The sequence below is a fragment of the Mesoplodon bidens genome (assembly GCF_964165515.1).
Source record: "Mesoplodon bidens genome assembly, chromosome: 12".
Classification (NCBI taxonomy): Eukaryota; Metazoa; Chordata; class Mammalia; order Artiodactyla; family Ziphiidae; genus Mesoplodon; species Mesoplodon bidens.
This window is the reverse complement of record NC_138168.1, coordinates 53,910,314-53,927,163: the sequence shown is the minus strand read 5'-3', so window position 1 is coordinate 53,927,163 and position 16,850 is coordinate 53,910,314.

Here is a 16,850-nt window from a genome sequence, read left to right as displayed (position 1 = left end):
AAATAAGTATTAAATTATGGTATACTTTATCATTATTATTCTTGTTATTAAGATATAGTTACCTAAAGAGAAATACAAGCTCAGCATATACCCTGGAAATATTAACACATCTTATAGATAAGTTATAAATGATATATTAATACTATGTGATGACCAGGTAGAGACTAATTTTTATTGAGCCAGAAAATAATTTCCAAAACACATATTCCTGCTGGTATTGCCATAATTCCTTAGAAAGACATTTACAAAGTGAATAATTTATATCATCTTCTTGCCCTATAAAATGCTTGGGAAATCTTAAGATGTTAGGTTTTGAGAAAAAATTTTTTAAAAAGACAAATGGCAAAACTCTGTTTAGCATGAAGAAAGACCAGTAAGAGATAAAAAGAACTGCTAAGTTGAGTGGGTTTTTCTAACAAAATCTCCAAAAAGAAAATCATATTGTTATGAAATACAAAATTCAGCCATTCATTAAAAAATATTCTATGACATTAAATCATGTATATGCCTGATTGGTTCATTTCTGACTCAGGCTATGTCTACCCACTGTCTCCAGATTACTTTCTTTCATAGGCCTTTTCTTTTTCTTTATAGCACTTATCTCAATTGTAAATTAAGTTTTTGAGAGATTACTTATTCAGTGTCTATGTCTCCCACTAGACTCTGAACTCTAAAAGAACATGATTAGTTTGTGCACACTTGTTATCTAGAAGCTAGCAGAGTGCTTGGCACAGAGTAGGACTCTATCCATATTTACTGATGGATGAACCAATAAATATATGAACTAGTCAAGTTAGTAAATCAAATTAATTGTTAGTACATTCAAACAATTAATTGGTTGTTTCCCACATAGCCTTGACCCTACTACCCTTATTCTGCAGTGATTTGATGTATTAGAATGAAGAGATTACTTCTATGGTTGTCTTTTTGGTAGGAACAAACAAAATTACTGGCAGCAAGATGGAATAATTCTTTATTAAGGCAACAAGGATTGTTGTTGAAGGTCATTGCCTACCTGGTGTGCTTACCCTGGGAATTAGTATGATGACTATAATTATCAGTTGTATCCACCTAGTTTAGATAGCTATTTTTTAAAAGATCTGAAAAATTCACTACAACTAAAGAATAAAGTGGCTAATCCCATGTTGTGGAAGGAGAACTATGTAGAATGGCTAGAGTTTATAGTTAATGTGGTTCTGGTATTTTCTTCCAAACCTTCCCCATTAGAATGATGAGCCTATGGTGTAGGGGGACATTTCAAAATTATTCCTGCTGTCAGTATATAATCAGTCAAAGCTATTTTAGTTCTTCATGATTTTAAGAGCTCTGACCTATGAATCTAAGGAGCAAATCCTCCCTCACAGGACTTTGATGAACTCAAATTAAATGTGATGAATTTAGAACACTTAGTATAGGCACAGGCTCACATTATATATTCAGTAAAGGTTAGTTCCTTTCCTTTTTTCAACCTAATTTACCTTTTAACATCAACAACCAAACAATATAAGTATCTGGCATCCAATATATAGTACCTGCTGATTTCACTCTTTAAAAGATCAGATATTCTGAAAAACAAATGGTATAGTTTTTTTTGAATTTTTAATATATTAACTGTTTTAAGCTTTTTAAGAGGATAAGGAGTTCTGCTACTCCAAGAAATAAGGAAATTAAACATTTATATAGTTTCGTTGTTCAGTACTCTTCAATTCAGATTCAATGTCTATGTGCTTATTTACTTATGAAGATAACTCCTAATTTCCTTTCATATTCATGTTTGACTTAATAGGTTCATCATCTCTCATGAAACAGCCTCAAAATTGTTTTTTATAAACTACTGACTACTCTAAGGCTGCATGACTGTGTCTCTCTAGTATCTCAATGTATCTGGAAGTCTGAGAAGATAGAAAGATATTAAACGATGGCCCCTGTGTCTTTTTTTTTTTTTTGCGGTACGCGGGCCTCCCACTGTTGTGGCCTCTCCCGTTGTGGAGCACAGGCTCCGGACGCGCAGGCTCAGCGGCCATGGCTCACGAGCCTAGCCGCTCCGCGGCATGTGAGATCTTCCCGGACCGGGACACGAACCCGTGTCCCCTGCATCGGCAGAGCAGACTCTCAACCACTGCGCCACCAGGGAAGCCCCCTCTGTGCCTTTTAATAGCATGGACACAAATGCTCTCATTTTGCTGAAGGGTCAAAATGATGAATAACTGCTGTACTTAGTCATATATTTGCAGTGGCAAATTAGCAGTCTTTGGGTGTGAAAAAAAACCACATTAAGCTTCACTTAAACAAGCTTCCATAGTCTTTAATAATAAGAAGACACTTTGAAACGATGGTGTGAGAATGCTCTCACCAGTTAATGGACCTAGATTAATGGAGCTCTTTAAGGACCCCAAACCTCATAACTAAATACTACTCAAAAATCAGTTCTCTAGTAGAAATACAGAATGAAGAAACACAGTGTACCTAATAAAAGAAGTTATGACTGTCTATATTTTAGTTTAATATTTTTAGGAAAATTAGGATAAAAACTAAAGTGCACTATATTTGATTCATCATCTGTAATAAAAATTCAGTTATATATGATTAGTTTATATCCAATAATTTTTGTAAATTATCTTATAAATTGTTAACCAATGACAAAGATCCTTTTATATGTTAATTTTTCTCTTGAGCATGCTTATAGACTAGACCTTGAAGATATTTAATTTCTAAAAATTCTGAGGAAGAAATATAGAAAATTAACTTTTTTTTTTTTTTTAGAAAATTAACTTTTAAGTGCTGCCTCTATTTCCTCTGTCTCTGTCTCTGTTGCTCTCTGTCTCTGTCTGCTTTGATTTCACAGTAAGTTAATAAAATAGAAATAGAAACTCTAGTTTCATTTTTCCAATGAAAATTAAGTTGATTTCACTTCAGTTTTCATTCCTAATATTGTCTGGCTAGTGATCTTACAAATGACAGAAGATGAATTGAGTAACAGAGTATGGATAGGACAAGTAACAGGAATTTGAACTGCAAAAGTCTATATAAATCATTTAGTCTAAGCTTTCATTTTAGAGCTGAGAGAGAAAATGTGGGTAAAAGATGTTGTCCTTTATCTAAGAGTGTGAAGCTATTCAATGGTGAAAATGAAAAGCAATCCTTGTGATTCCAAGTCCAGGGCTCTTTCTACTGAACTCAACTGTTAATTCATTACTACTTGAAAACTTATTCCAGCTGCCGAGGGAAGGATGTTGCTCTGTGACAGTGGGGGTAATTCTCTGAGGCAGGGCCCCCTGGGTAGGCAGATGGGGAAACACTTCCGCCTCAGAATCCATCAGAACCCACCCTCCCCCACACCTCGACCCTTGCCTGTAAAACAATCTGTGGCTGTATCAGCCTGTAGCTGCTTGAGAATCTGTGTTGTTCACTATCTTTAACAAATAAGTTCAATTATTTGATCAACATGTCTTGCCAAATCAGTCCAGAAACATTCAACTAGACCAAAATTTTAATATGACATTTCAAAACTCAACTCTCTTTACTTGAATTGGTAATAAAAATTTAGTATGAACTTAGATACAGTCTATGGAATCTACATATTTATTTCTGCCGTTCCCTAAATCAAGATTTTATTTTTCATTTTAATTTCAACATACAAAATGGACCAGTTGAAATAACCATATTCATATTTGACCTTAGAAAAGAACATTTTTATTTCTGCTTAGGGAAAAAAAAATCATACTTTTCCTGGCTCTAAAATTCTAATTAGTCCCTAATATCTTGATAGCAAGGTTAAATTAAAGAAAACACTAGAACTCCAAGAAGATGGACGCTGCTACTCTTTTCTTTAATATTAGAAATAAAAATAGAAAAATTTCAACTATTTAAAGATCAGTTAGCATGAATGGAATCCTTATCTGTAATCTAAATTTTCATTTAATTTTTTGGTGGAGAGTGCCATTTAATTCTTCAGCATATGTTACCTTCACACTATCAATAAATTATAATATCACCAAACATCTTTAAGGATTCATTCAATATACAGATTTTCACTTCAAATACTATTTGTATCACAACTGTAGTCTTGGACTCAACTCCTGAAGTATCAATGAAAGGAAAAATTATTTCCCTCTTTTCAAAGCTTCTTAAACACATTAAGCACAGTATTTCCCTGAATGGTTCACCACTATTGTACTTTTTCTATTGCACAATAGAAAAGAGATATTATGATAAATGCATTCAAATGACTTCTTCACTGAGTTACTCCTGTCTACCTACTCTTGCATTTTTTTTTTAACATCTTTATTGGAGTATAATTGCTTTACAATGGTGTGTTAGTTTCTGCTTTATAACAAAGTGAATCAGTTATACATATACATATGTTCCCGTATCTCTTCCCTATTGCATCTGCCTCCCTCCCACCCTCCCTATCCCACCCCTCTAGATGGTCACAAAGCACCGAGCTGATCTCCCTGTGCTATGCAGCTGCTTTCCACTAGCTATCTATTTTACCATTGGTAGTGTATATATGTCCATGCCACTCTCTCACTTTGTCACAGCTTACCCTTCCCCCTCCACATATCCTCAAGTCCATTCTCCAGTAGGTCTGTGTCTTTATTCCCATCTTACCCTAGGTTCTTCATGACCTTTTTTTTTTTCTTAGATTCCATATATATGTGTTAGAATACGGTATTTGTTTTCCACTTTCTGACTTACTTCACTCTGTATGACAGACTCTAGGTCCATCCACCTCACTACAGATATCTCAATTTTGTTTCTTTTTATGGCTGAGTAATATTCCATTGTATATATGTGCCACATCTTCTTTATCCATTCATCCGATGATGGACACTTAGGTTGCTTCCATGTCCTGGCTATTGTAATTAGAGCTGCAATGAACATTTTGGTACATGACTCTTTTTGAATTATGGTTTTCTCAGGGTATATGCCCAGTAGTGGGATTGCTGGGTCGTATGGTAGTTCTATTTTTAGTTTTTAAGGAAACTTCATACTGTTCTCCATAGTGGCTGTATCAATTTACATACCCACCAACAGTGCAAGAGGGTTCCCTTTTCTCCACACCCTCTCCAGCATTTGTTGTTTATAGATTTTTTGATGATGGCCAATCTGACCAGTGTGAGATGATACCTCATTGTAGTTTTGATTTGCTTTTCTCTAATGATTAATGATGTTGAGCATTCTTTCATGAGTTTGTTGGCAATCTGTATTTCTTCTTTGGAGAATTGTCTATTTAGGTCTTCTGCCCATTTTTGGATAGGGTTGTGTGTTTTTTTGTTATTGAGCTGCATAAGCTGCTTGTAAATCTTGGAGATTAATCCTTTGTCAGTTGCTTCATTTGCAAATATTTTCTCCCATTCTGAGGGTTGTCTTTTGGTCTTGTTTATGGTTTCCTTTGCTGTGCAAAAGCTTTGAAGTTTCATTAGGTCCCATTTGTTTATTTTTGTTTTCATTTCCATTTCTCTAGGAGGTGAGTCAAAAGGGAGTTGCTGTGAATTATGTCATGGAGTGTTCTATGTTTTCCTCTAAGAGTTTGATAGTGTCTGGCCTTACATTTAGGTCTTTAAACCATTTTGAGTTTATTTTTGTGTATGGTGTTAGGGAGTGTTCTAATTTCATACTTTTACATGTACCTGTCCAGTTTTCCCAGCACCACCTACTGAAGAGGCTGTCTTTTCTGCACTGTATATTCTTGCCTCTTTTATCTAAGATAAGGTGACCATATGTGCATGGGTTTATCTCTGGGTTTTCTATCCTGTTCCATTGATCTATATTTCTGTTTTTGTGCCAGTACCATACTGTCTTCATTACTGTAGCTTTGTAGTATAGTCTGAAGTCAGGAAGCCTGATTCTCCAGCTCGATTTTTCATTCTCAAGATTGCTTTGGCTATTTGGGGTCTTTTGTGTTTCCATACAGATTGTGAAATTTTTTGTTCTAGTTCTGTGAAAAATGCCAGTGGTAGCTTGACAGGGATTGCATTGAATCTGTAGATTGCATTGGGTAGTAGAGTCATTTTCACAATGTTGATTCTTCCAATCCAAGAACATGGTATATCTCTCCATCTATTTGTATCATCTTTAATTTCTTTCATCAGTGTCTTATAATTTTTTGCATACAGGTCTTTTGTCTCCTTAGGTAGGATTACTCCTAGATATTTTATTCTTTTTGTTGCAGTGGTAAATGGGAGTGTTTTCTTAATTCCACTTTCAGATTTTTCATCATTATGTATAGGAATGCCAGAGATTTCTTTGCATTAATTTTGTATCCTACTACTTTACCAAATTCATTGATTAGCTCTACTAATTTTCTGGTAGCATCTTTAGGATTCTCTATGTATAGTATCATGTCATCTGCAAACAGTGACAGCTTTACTTCTTCTTTTCTGATTTGGATTTCTTTTATTTCCTTTTCTTCTCTGATTGCTGTGGCTAAAACTTCCAAATCTATGTTGAATAAGAGTGGTGAAAGTGGGTAACCTTGTCTTGCTCCTGATCTTAGTGGAAATGGTTTCAGTTTTTCACCATTGAGAATGAGGTTGGCTGTGGGTTTGTCATATATGGCCTTTATTATGTTGAGGAAAGTTCCCTCTATGCCTACTTTCTGCAGGGTTTTTATCATAAATGGGTGTTGAATTATGTCGAAAGCTTTTTCTGCATCTACTGAGATGATCATATGGTTTTTCTCCTTCAATTTGTTAATATGGTGTATCACGTTGATTGATTTGTGTATATTGAAGAATCCTTGCCTTCCTGGAATAAACCCCACTTGATCATGGTGTATGATCCTTTTAATGTGCTGTTGGATTCTGTTTGCTAGTATTTTGTTGAGGATTTTTGCATCTATGTTCATCAGTGATACTGGCCTGTTGTTTTCTTTCTTTGTGACATCTTTGTCTGGTTTTCCTATCAGGGTGATTGTGGCCTCATAGAATGAGTTTGGGAGTGTTCCTCCCTCTGCTATATTTTGGAAGAGTTTGAGAAGGATAGGTGTTAGCTCTTCTCTAAATGTTTTATAGAATGCACCTGTGAGGCCATCTGGTCCTGGGCTTTTGTTTGTTGGAAGATTTTTAATCACAGTTTCAATTTCAGTGCTTGTGATTGGTCTGTTCATATTTTCTATTTCTTCCTGGTTCAGCCTCGGCAGGTTGTGCATTTCTAAGAATTTGTCCATTGCTTCCAGGTTGTCCATTTTATTGGCATAGAGTTGCTTGTAGTAATCTCTCATGATCCTTGTATTTCTGCAGTATCAGTTGTTACTTCTCCTTTTTCATTTCTAATTCTATTGATATGAGTCTTCTCCCTTTTTTCTTGATGAGTCTGGCTAATGGTTTATCAATTTTGTTTATCTTCTCAAAGAACCAGCTTTTAGTTTTATTGATCTTTGCTATCATTTTCTTCATTTCTTTTTCATTTATTTCTGATCTGATCTTTATGATTTCTTTCCTTCTGCTAACTTTGGGGTTTTTTTGTTCTTTTTTCTCTAATTGCTTTAGGTGTAAGTTTAGGTTGCTTATTTGAGATGTTTCCTGTTTCTTAAGGTAGGATTGTATTGCTATAAACTTCCCTCTTAGAACTGCTTTTGCTGCATCCCATAGGTTTTGGGTCGTTGTGTCTCCATTGTCATTTGTTTCTAGGTATTTTTTGATTTCCTCTTTCATTTCTTCAATGATCACTTCGTTATTAAGTAGTGTATTGTTTAGCCTCCATGTGTTTGTATTTTTTAGAGATCTTTTCCTGTAATTGATATCTAGTCTCATAGCATTGTGGTCGGAAAAGATACTTGATACGATTTCAATTTTCTTACATTTACCAAGGCTTGATTTGTGACCCAAGATATGATCTATCCTGGAGAATGTTCCATGAGCACTTGCGAAAAATGTGTATTCTGTTGCTTTTGGATGGAATGTCTTATAAATATCAATTAAGTCCATCTTGTTTAATGTATCACTTAAAGCTTGTGTATCCTTATTTATTTTCATTTTGGATGATCTGTCCATTGGTGAAAGTGAGGTGTTAAAGTCCCCTACTATGATTGTCTTACTGTCGATTTCCCCTTTTATGGCTGTTAGTATCTGCCTTATGTATTGAGGTGCTCCTATGTTGGGTGCATAAATATTTACAATTGTTATATCTTCTTGGATCGATCCCTTGATCATTATGTAGTGTCCTTCTTTGTCTCTTGTAATAGTCTTTATTTTAAAGTCTATTATGTCTGATATGAGAATTGCTACTCCAGCTTTATTTTAATTTCCATTTGCATGGAATATCTTTTTTCCATCCCCTCACTTTCAGTCTGTATGTGTCCCTAGGTCTGAAGTTAGTCTCTTGTAGACAGCATATATATGGGTCTTTTTTTTGTATACATTCAGCCAGTCTGTGTCTTTTGGTGGGAGCATTTAATCCATTTACATTTAAGGTAATTATCGATATGTATGTTCCTATTCCCATTTTCTTAATTGTTTAGGGTTGTTATTGTAGGTCTTTTCCTTCTCTTGTGTTTGTTGCCTAGAAAAGTTCCTTTAACGTTTGTTCTAAAGCTGGTTTGGTAGTGCTGAACTCTCTCAGCTTTTGCTTGTCTGTAAAGGTTTTAATTTCTCCATCAAATCTGAATGAGATGCTTGCTGGGTAGAATAATCTTGGTTGTAGGTTTGTCTCCTTCATCACTTTAAATATGTCCTACCCGTCCCTTCTGGCTTGCAGAATTTCTGCTGAAAGATCAGCTGTTAACCTTATGGGGATTCCCTTGTGTGGTATTTGTTGTTTTCCCCTTGCTGCTTTTAATATGTTTTCTTTGTATTTAATTTTTGATAGTTTGATTAATATGTGTCTTGGCATGTTTCTCCTTGGATTTATACTGTATGGGACTCTCTGTGCTTCCTGGACTTGTTAACTATTTTCTTTCCCATATTAGGGAAGTTTTCAACTATAATCTCTTCAAATATTTTCTCAGTCCCTTTCTTTTTCTCTTCTTCTTCTGGAACCCTATAATTCGAATGTTGGTGCATTTAATGTTGTCGTAGAGGTCCCTGAGACTGTCCTCAGTTCTTTTCATTCTTTTTTCTTTATTCTGCTCTGCAGTTGTTATTTCCACTATTTTATCTTCCAGGTCACTTATCCGTTCTTCTGCCTCAGTTATTCTGCTATTGATCCCTTCTAGAGTATTTTTAATTTCATTTATTGTGTTGTTAATCATTGCTTGTTTCCTCTTTAGTTCTTCTTGGTTCTTGTTAAATGTTTCTTGCATTTTCTCTATTCTATTTCCAGGATTTTGGATCATCTTTACTATCATTATTCTGAATTCTTTTTCAGGTAGACTGCCTATTTCCTCTTAATTTGTTAGGTCTGGTGGGTTTTTACCTTGCTCCTTCATCTGCTGTGTGTTTCTCTGTCTTCTCATTTTGCTTATCTTACTGTGTTTGGGGTCTCCTTTGTGCAGGCTGCAGGTTTGTAGTTCCCATTGTTTTTGGTGTCTGTCCCCAGTGGCTATGGTTGGTTCAGTGGGCTCTGTAGGCTTCCTGGTGGAGGGGACTAGTGCTGTGTTCTGGTGTATGAGGGTGGATCTTGTCTTTCTGGTGGGCAAGTCCACGTCTGGTTGTGTGTTTTGGGGTGTCTGTGGCCTTATTATGATTTTAGGTAGCCTCTCTGCTAATGGGTGGCGTTGTGTTCCTGTCTTGCTAGTTGTTTGGCATAGGGTGTCCAGCACTGTAGCTTGCTGGTTGTTGAGTGAATCTGGGTGCTGGTGTTGAGATGGAGATCTCTGGGAGATATTCGCCATTTGATATTATGTGGAGCTGGGAGGTCTCTTGTGGACCAGTGTCCTGAAGTTGGCTCTCCCACCTCAGAGGCACAGCACTGACTCCTTGCTGGAGCACCAAGAGCCTTTCATCCACATGGCTCAGAATTAAAGGGAGAAGAAATAGAAATAAATAAAGGAAGAGGATAAAATAAAATAAAGTTATTAAAAAACAATTTTGGAGAAAAAAAATTATTTTAAATTTAAAAAAAACCAAATAAATGGACAGACAGCACCCTAGGACAAATGGTAAAAGCAAAGCTATACATACAAAATCACACACAGAAGCATACACATACACACCCACAAAAGATAAAAAGGAAAAATATATACATATTGTTGCTCCCAAAGTCCACCTCCACAATTTGGTATGATTCGTTCTCTATTCAGCTATTCCACAGAAGCAGGGTACAGGTTGATTGTGGAGATTTAATCCGCTGCTCCTGAGGCTGCTGAGAGAAATTTCCCTTTCTCTTCTTTGTTCGCACATCTCCTGGTGCTCAGCTTTGGATCTGGCCCCGCCTCTGCGTGTAGGTCGCCTGAGGGCGACTGTTCTTCCTTCAGACAGAACGGGGTTAAAGGAGCAGCTGATTCAGGAGCTCTGGCTCACTCAGGCCGGGGGGAGGGAGGGGGGCGGGCCTGCGGCTGCAGAGGCCTGCGTGACGCTGCACCAGCCTGAGGCGCGCCGTGCGTTCTCCCGGGGAATTTATCCCTGGATCACGGGACCCTGGCAGTGGCGGGCTGCACAGGCTCCCGGGAGGAGAGGTGTGGATAGTGACCTGTGCTCACATACAGGCTGCTTGGTGGCGGCAGCAGCAGCCTTAGCGTCTCATGCCCGTCTCTGGCGTCCGCGCTCTGGAGCTTGTTTAAGCGGCGCTCTTAATTCCCTCTCCTCGTGCACCAGGAAACAAAGAGGGAAGAAAAAGCCTCTTGTCTCTTCGGCAGCTCCAGACTTTTTCCCGGACTCCCTGCCGGCTAGCCGTGGTGCACTAGCCCCGTTCAGGCTGTGTTCACGCCGCCAGTCCTCTCCCTGCGCTCCGACCGAAGCCCGAGCCTCAGCTCCCAGCCCCGCCTGCCCTGGTGGGTGAGCAGACAAGCCTCTCGGGCTGGTGAGTGCCGGTCGGCACCGATCCTCTGTGCGGGAGTCTCTCAGCTTTGCCCTCCGCACCCCTGTTGCTGCGCTCTCCTCAGCGGCTCCGAAGCTTCCCCCCTTTCGCCCTACCCAGGTACGTGGGGAGTTTCTTGCCTTTTGGGAGGTCTGAGGTCTTCTGCCAGCGTTCAGTAGGTGTTCTGTAGGAGCTGTTCCACATGTAGGTGTATTTCTGATGTATTTGTGGGGAGGAAGGTGGTCTCCACGTCTTACTCTTCCGCCATCTTCCTCAACCTCCCTTCTACACTTGCACTTTTTGAAAAGGAATAATTATTCTTCAGGGAACCGATTTATTTTCAAAATTAAAAAATATATATATTTTAGAAAATAATTGCAATTAATGCTTTTAATGTAAATAATACCCAAAGTTCAAACGGAAAAGTCTCTATTGCTTAAATGAGTTAATAATACCAAGAGCTTGAGAATATCCACAGAAAAGAATAGCTGAAGTAAAACTATTGATATTACGCCAATGAAATGTGGTCAGTCACAGAGACAGCCCTGAAAAACAATCAACTTGTATTTACAGTTGATAAGGTAAATTTTGATCCACAATAAAGTATTTTATCCTATAAGCATAAATTAACAAGATATATAATCCACCTTCCTGGAAAAGAAAAAATTCTGAATGTGTATATTTTCTTCCTCTTCTCCTTCTTTTTTCTTCTTTCTGCTTTCCCTTTCCTTCCTTTCTTCCTTCCTTCCTTCCTCCCTCCCTCCTTCCCTCCTTCCTTCCAACAGCTTTTAATATCTAGTTATTTTTAGGTATGATCCTTCTAGCACCAAAAGGGGAGAACTCTCTCATTATAAGTATAAAATACTAAGATGCCCTTGAAGGAGTTTTAATCTTCAGGAAATTATTTCTTAAATGGGCTCTTCCAGAGGTGGTAGTGCTGGAATTAGGGAAAAGAGCAGAAAAGTAAATAAAGTTTGCTGCTATGCAGTCAGACCAAGAAATTCAGTGTAAAACTTCAAACTCAATAAGTCTCACACAGTTCATACTAAACTCCTCTAATTGCCAATGAATAGTACACTCCGGCATAGAAAACCAGAAAGGTCATGATAAATTACATAGGTCCATGCTGTTCCGTAAATTCATTGCACCTTGCATCTCTGTCTTGTGTCTGCAGTTCAGTTTTCTGAACTTTGCTCAACTTTACCACCTACTGGTTATTGGATTCTAATCAGTAGAAGCAAATATTCTTGTAACTTGACCTTCAGCAAACTGCAAGAAGACTAGAAGGGCAAGAGAATTCAGAGAGGAAATAAAATAGTGACCATGTCTTGTAAATGATGGGAATAGATCTAACTTTTTTTTACCTTATTTTAACTGGGGAAGGGAGTAAATTATAAAAAGAAATTGGCTTTTAAGTTCAAAAAAACTATGTTATTGTCCTGGAAAATGTCCATGAATTCAGTTTTTCATGAATTCTGTATATTTAGACTAGATGTAAACATGTTACCATAGTAGTAAAGCTTCTTTTAAAAAGGGGACGGGGGAGGAATCACTATCTGTAATTCCAGGGCTAGGAAAAAAACTCAAGGGAAATTGCAGTGGTTCTTTTTCTTTCAATCTTTTAAATCCCACCCCTACACCAATTCTTTTACCTAGAACACCTGAAAAGAATGTATAGAGAACTATCTTGGTGCCTCTTGACCTTCACAATCCTGAAAACGCATACAGCTGTCAACGTTCACTAGGAAAGGAGTGCTTGAAATGTAAGATAGAGGGAAAGAAAGAGACAGGAAAATGGAAAGGCAGAAGAGGAGGCTTGTTGGTAAAAGACAAAGTTTGTGCTTGATTAACTCATTTCCCCTTCAGCTCCTTACCTTCTTTCTCTTCTGACCCCCATAGTACTCTTCTTTTTTTTTTTTTTAAAGAAGATGTTGGGGGTAGGAGTTTATTAATTAATTTATTTATTTTTGCTGTGTTGGGTCTTCATTTCTGTACGAGGGCTTTCTCTAGTTGTGGCAAGCGGGGGCCACTCTTCATCGCGGTGCATGGGCCTCTCACTATTGCGGCCTCTCTTGTTGCGGAGCACAGGCTCCAGACGCGCAGGCTCAGTAGTTGTGGCGCACAGGCCTAGTTGCTCCGTGGCATGTGGGATCCTCCCAGCCCAGGGCTCGAACCCGTGTCCCCTGCATTAGCAGGCAGATTCTCAACCACTGCGCCACCAGGGAAGCCCCATGGTACTCTTTAATCTCTTCTCCTGCCCCTGTCAACACTGGCTTCCAGGGAGATTCACAAATCAGTTTCTTCAACTCTTAGGTGAATAGAAGTTAAATTGTTACTCTTTTCAAATTATATTGGCATACTTAAGCCTAAACTATAATTGTGGAATAAAAGATCTGTCTTCCGTTAAAGGATTTTTAGGCATCAGCAGGCAACTGGTGCAAGGTTTATTATTTGGGATGTTGTGCAGCAATATGAAACTATATACTTCAAAAAGAAAACTGATTTGAATTCTACATGGATTTACCTTAAAGTTTCATGAATGCATATAAAACTATTATCTGCTTTGATGTAATTGCCATTTGTAATACCAATTAGGGATTTTAAAGGTCATCAGTAAGTAAAATTTTTTTTTTTTTTTTTTTTTTTTTTTTTTTTTGCGGTAGGCGGGCCTCTCACTGTTGTGGCCTCTCCCCCTGCAGAGCACAGGCTCCGGACGCGCAGGCTCAGCAGCCATGGCTCACGGGCCCAGCCGCTCCGCGGCATGTGGGATCCTCCCAGACCGGGGCACGAACCCGTGTCCCCTGCATCGGCAGGCGGACTCTCAACCACTGCGCCACCAGGGAAGCCCTAGTAAGTAAAATTTTAAAAATTAAATTAAATTAAATTCCAGGGTGTGAAAACTGCCATTTGAAGAGGAGATTTTAGCATCTCTGAAGTCTTTTGCTTGTTTATTGTGAAATTTTATCCACTCTTTTGGTAAGAGAGGGATAAGGAATGAGAATGTTGGTTTTCCTAAATGTCTGCTCTGTGCTAGATACTCTCATAGACACTTTCATATACGTTTTTTTTTTACTCTAATAATTACTTCTTTTTTAAAAAATAACACATGGATTACATTTAAGGATTCTGGAGATCAAGGTTGTTTTTTTTAATACATTCTTTTTGGTTTTCTGAAATTCTGAAGCAAAAGTCTTATAGACTGTATAAATTTAGAGCCTTTTAAAGGCATCAAACACTTTTTGCCCTTACATCATTGGATCTTTCAATGGAGAAAAGTATGTATTATGAAATACTCTAAGAATCTGTTTGACATTTGCAACTCTTTTCATTATTTAATTGCTTTCAATTTCTACAATATTGAATTTGAAAAATGTAGTATGTTGGGAGGAAAACTATTTGTATTCTCTTTTTTCCAAATATTTGTGATTTCATTAGTACTTTCAATGTCTACCCATTTAATGGGACTGTGTACACTTGTGTTGATTTGTGACTACAGAGGGTGTCCTAACAAAAAGGACAAAGGTTACTAACCATAGACTAAAAGCAGAGGCAGCAGGGCCTAAAAACTCCAGGTGTGTTATATGGAGGATGATGTAATGCTAAATACACTTAGCATCTGGAAGGGAGGATGCAAGATGTCAGGTAGTTGTCATACCCCTGGGAAAGTGAACTATTGTGCTTTATAGTGGATTGTGAAAAGAATTAGATCTGCTGATTACCAAGATGTTTTGACTCCATGGTCACACAGTGAGGTGGTCGATAGCCTACTTGTAGCTAGCAAGAATAAACAATTTCTTACATATGTTTATTGATAAACAAGCAAAAATTATATATTCAAAGAGATAGGCACTTCGAGTTCTTATAAGCTTTCACTCTTATTCCATAGAATGGATTTGTTATATTTATTCTCATTGACTGTGAAATGGACCCTAAGTTAATTAATAACTAAACTTTTCCAAAACTTTGGCAGATATTCTGTTGAAAATAAATCCTTCATTAATTCTTCAGAGATGACAACCGGGTCCATAATTCTTTAAGTAGATCAGAAGTGTTTTGCAATGCAACAAAAGGTCAAGGACAGAAAGCTCACTTTTAATACTGTTCCTTTAACAATGTTTCTCTCAAGAAGTTTGTATTAAAATGCAGTATACCTATTTCTGCCACTCCAGATATTAATTATTTTGACAAGCAATGGGAAAACGCCAGGAATATGTGAACTGATGAAAACAAAAGCAATGTTGTTTCCAAGGATGCACCTGACAGCACTTAGGGGATCTAGAGAAATGAGAGCAGAATTAAAAAGATTTCAAGTGTTTTAGTAATAAAATCAGGCAATTTAAAGTTACAAAAATTCATTGGATTTCTACTGAACTTAGATCCTTTCTGAATGCATAGTATCTCTTTTATAACTTTTTTAATGCTGTACATTTATATTAGAATGATTTGACTTTATATTATGAGAAAGTATCCTTAGTACTGATTTACATAATGAAACTTAGTTTTGTATGTTGTAATAGCTGTGCCTTGATTTCCAGTCTACAGTATGCTTGTCTGGTTACTAAATCTTAGATTTGGAGAGTTCTGTTAATGGCAAGTTTCCTTCATAACCCAGTTAATTTTTATAGTAAATCTCTATTTATTATTTGGTATATTTTTCTATCTATTTTAGTTTTTATACTTAAAAAAATAAAACAATACTAGAACTAAAATTTCCTTATAGAAAGTTAGACATTTAAAGCTAATTTATTTAATTAATCAAAATAAATAAATAAACAACATTAAGAAGTTTGGAAGATATTGAAAAGGTCATGGGAATTCCTGGGGATCGTTTCGTTTGAAATTATAGTGGGATTTTTCACTTTTTTTTTTTTTTTTTTTGGATGCGTCTGGTTTTAGCTGCGGTACGCAGTATCTTTCTTGAGGCATGCGGGATCTTTCATTGTTTCACCTATTTTTAAATCATTATCCTGGGATTGAAACAGTATCCTAGAATTCGGTAACACTTTCATCATTGTTGCACAGAGTTCTGAATTATATTGAAATATTAAGGACAGCCTGTTTTAATCCTTCCTAACCCATTCAAATGTTCTCAATAGATACAGCACACTTTATACTGTGACTTTGAAAAAGGAAAAAGGGCAGATTTGTTAGCACACTGGACATGGAAGGAAGTGTCATTAGCAATCTGCCCATCCTGTTTTCCTAGGGCAAGATGTTCTCAGGTTTTAGTAACTCTTCCCCTAGAGGTGGATTAGACTGGCTGCAAAAGAGACTGGCTACAGAGGAAAAGGTGTGAGCCTGCAGAGGCATCCAAACAAGATAGGTGGTGTAAACCATTAGCAGTAATTCTACTTCATAAGAGTACTCCTATAGTATTCTCTTATTCCCGTGCATTAGGGCAAGATCAGCTTCCCACTGGTTCACCTCCTCAAGGCTGCGGCATCAGAAGCTAAATCTTACTTCTCATATTCCCTGAAGATCTTTTAAAGATGTGTGGGCCTCATTATTTATGGATTAAATAACGTTCTTGCTTAGGGATACAAAGTTTAACTAATATTGAGAACCTTAGCATTTTTGTGTTTCTGTCACATGTACCAGAATAAAATTGCCTTCACAATAATGAATTTTCCAAGAGAAGTAAATTCCAAACCAAAATGTAATGACTCCCAGTTTTCCTTTTCTAAAGTGAGATAAAATCACTTTTTTTGTAGAAAATCATTAAGAACTTACTAGCTATGATTTTTTTCTCTGTACAAATAACATCAACTGCAAAAGCAAAAATATTCTAGTTGTAACTTTTGGACAAGAAAACCAACACACAATTGTTTTATAAATAGTAGTTAAAGATTCTTAAAATTGTGCCATCATCATCTTTATGGAAAAGACTATAATGTTATTAACAATAACAGAAAATGATTCATGTCTTCCAGAAAATTGAATCTTGAAAAAAA